Source organism: Schistocerca piceifrons, chromosome 7, assembly GCF_021461385.2.
Source record: "Schistocerca piceifrons isolate TAMUIC-IGC-003096 chromosome 7, iqSchPice1.1, whole genome shotgun sequence".
In the NCBI taxonomy this organism is placed as follows: Eukaryota; Metazoa; Arthropoda; class Insecta; order Orthoptera; family Acrididae; genus Schistocerca; species Schistocerca piceifrons.
The window spans coordinates 201,844,015-201,847,419 of record NC_060144.1 but is presented as its reverse complement, the minus strand read 5'-3'; the positions used below and the strand labels follow the sequence as shown (position 1 = coordinate 201,847,419).

The 3,405-nt window shown below is 48.1% G+C and overlaps 1 non-coding gene across 1 annotated transcript; it reads left to right on the top strand.

The window, feature by feature from the left end:
• The first annotated feature begins 3,068 nt into the window (after positions 1-3,068).
• On the top strand, positions 3,069-3,142 carry Trnat-ugu. Its single transcript has one exon. It is a non-coding gene; the product is annotated as a tRNA-Thr (tRNA).
• Positions 3,143-3,405: the final 263 nt, after the last annotated feature.

Below are 3,405 nucleotides of genomic sequence, written 5' to 3'. Positions count from 1 at the left end.
CAGAAAATGACTGGGACTAACAGCAATTGAAACGTAGCCATCAACAGTTTCGCAGTTTAGTGGCTGTACAGATTGTAATCATCAATGAGTGGCTTCAGACGGATATGGTACACGAAAGAAACTTGTGACCCTTCCTCGCCATTATTAAGGCTCGAGGAGGTTTTACATGGTACTGGCGTGATGTCTTCTGAAAATTAGTTTTTGCCCAGTCTCCCTATATCACAGCTGAACGTATCGAGGTATCTCACTCTATGAGCAAGTGCAATATTAAGGCTGATGTCAAGGAGACACTATTCCAAAACAAGTATCGCTCGCCACATGGAACTCTAGAGATCTGTGAAGTAGGAAGTCGTTCCTGATTCGAGCGAGATATCTCAGAGTCCATCAGTCACGGTCGGAGCCCTTCAGAGCGAGATCGCTGGTAGGCACCTGGTGGCGCGTGGGCGGAAGCGCTGGGACCCGGCGGGGCTGCGTCGCCCACACCTGCGGCAAACCTGCCCTGCATGTCGCGCCGCCCACATACAGCCGCGTCGCCCACGCCCAACAGCTGCAGATATCCGCGAGCTCCCGCCGGGGAAATCTCGGGAAGTGCCGTGCTGTTACTTTGTGCTCTCAGCAGAACAGCTGGGACTCTTGATAGCTGTAGCGGTTCCTAACTGATGATTTATCTCAAGCAGCCGTGAAATTGGCACCTTTCTCCACTCGCATTGATTGTAAATCTCCCGTGCAACGAAAAGTCCCAAGCAACGCAAAAGAGCACAGGTGTCTCCGCTTATTAGGAAGAATAAATGCAAACTGAAACCCAGTATCCTTAACAGAAGGAACTGTTTACTCTTCAGCTGAGTGTGCACTAGTATGAAACTTCTTGACAGATTAAAACCGTGTGCTAGACAGTGACTTGAAATCAGAAACTTTGCCTTTCGCGGACAAATGCCCCACCAAGTAAGCCACCCAAGCATGACTCGCGACCTGTCCTAGAAGCTTTACTTCTGCCAGTACTTCATCTCCTACCTTCCAAACTTCACAGAAGCTCATAACGAATAAAAACACCGATGATAGCTGGTAAAACTTTGTTTTATTTGACCACTCTACCAGTTTCACAGCTTTCAGCCGCATCATCTGGTGCAACCTACGTATTTAAAAAATGAAACACACTGACGGAAAGAAAATCTCAACACAAGGAAAGAGTTGTATCACATAAATGAAAGTTGGTAACGCATTACTACACTATGTGATCAAAAGTATCCGGCTGGCTGAAAATGACTTTCAAGTTCGTGGCGCCCTCCATCGGTAATGCTGGAATTCAATTAGTGTTGGCCCACTCTTAACCTTGATGACAGCTTCCACTCTCGCTGGGATACGTTCAATCAGGTGCTGGCAGGTTTCTTGGCGAATTGCAGCCCATTCTTCAAAGAGTGCAGCACTGAGGTGGGGTATCGATATCGGTCGATGAGGTCTGGCACGAAGTCGGTGTTCCAAAATATCCCAAAGGTGTTCTACAGGATTCAGGTCAGGATTCTGTGCAGGGTTGTTATTGTCGTGTAACCATTCAGCCACAGGCCGTGCATTATGAACAGGTGCTCGATGCAATTACAATCCCCTAACTGCTCTTCAACAGTGGAAGCAAGAAGGTGCATAAAACATCAATGTAGGCCTGTGCGGTGATTGCGCCACGCAAAATAACTGGGGGTGTTAGCCCCCTCCATGAAAAACACGACCACAACATAACGCCACCGCCTCCTAATTTTACTGTTGGCACTACACACGCTGACGTTCACCGGGCATCCGCCGTATCCACACCCTGCCATCGGATCGCCACACTGTGTATTGTGATTCGTCACTCCACACAACGTATTTTCCACTGTTCATTCGTCCAAAGTTCACGCTCCTTACACCGAGCGAGACGTCGTTTGACATTTACCGCCATGGTGTGTGGTTTATGAGCAGCCGCTCGACCATAAACTCCAAGTTTTCTCACTTCCCGCCTAATTGTCATGGTAGGCCTACTTGCAGTGCATCATGATGCAGTCTGGAATTCCTGTGTGATGGTCTGGATAGATGTCTGGCTATTACACATTACGACCCTCTTCAAGCGTCGGCGGTCTCTGTCAGTCAATAGACGAGGTCGCCCCTTACGCTTTTGTGTTGTACGGGTCTCTTCACGTTTCCACTTCACTATCACATCGGAAACAGTGGACCTAGGGATGCTTAGAAGTGTGGTAATCTCGCGTACACAGATACGATACAAGTAACACCCAGTCACCTGTCTAATGACTACTGAGGTCGCTGATATGGAGTACCTGGCAGTAGGTGGCAGCGCAAAGCACCTAATACGAAAAACGTATGTATTTTAGGGTGTCCGGATACTTTTGATCACATAGTGTACGTCTGAAAGCTAATGTCTATTCAAATTTCGCGCCAGTCGTATAATAGTAGCACTAGAAGCGTCATTAAGCGAATGCAAATCATGTTTGTTTCAAATACACGCTGTGACGGTCGTGAGCGTTATTTTACTTTGAGATTAGACGTGGTGAGCTGATGATAGTCAAGGATGCTTTAAAGGCGACAAAGACGCCGTTATCAACACTTTACTGAGTTTGAATGAGGTCGTGAAACACAGTTACGAGAATCTGGATGTTCCTTCCGCGATACTGCAGAAAGGCTTGGCAGGAATGCTTGCTGAGGTTGTCACGATAATGTACGGTCGCAAGAGGTCCGGACTCTGTACGGCCAAATGGCACTACCGAGAGGGAGGAACATAGTATACGGCGTATGGCCTTGGCGCATCGTTCAGCAACTGCAGCAACAATATGTGCTGCAGTTGGCACTACGGTGTCACTCGGAACTGTTTCATATCGTAAATGATGACTAACTGAAACCCTCAGCTGCCGACAGGTTTTGTTGATATACCTCGATGTGGACAGCTGAAAATGTGTGCCCCGACCGGGACTCGAATCCGGGATCTCTATAAGGTACATTACATATCTAGAATTGTGGACAGTTGAGAATGTGAGTCTCACGGGAAGCGTGCAAGGGATAAGTCCCTGCAGTCGCGCTGTTCATCTGTGTCCTCGGTGGCTCAAATGGATAGAGCGTCTGCCATGTAAGCAGGAGATCCCGGGTTCGAGTCCCGGTCGGGGCACACATTTTCAGCTATCCATATCGAGGTATATCAACAACACCTGTCGGCAGCTGAGGGTTTCAGTTAGTCATCATTTATTCCAGGGGAAAGCTGCACGGTCATCAACAGTATTCTGTTCTTTCGAGAACATTTACTGTCTTCATACGTTACACATGGGTTACTTCAAGGACAGCTCCGAGACAGACGCCGTGCAGCTTGCATTCCACTAACACCAAACCACCGTTATTTGCCACGTCAGTAGCTACAAGCGAGAGCTCATTGGA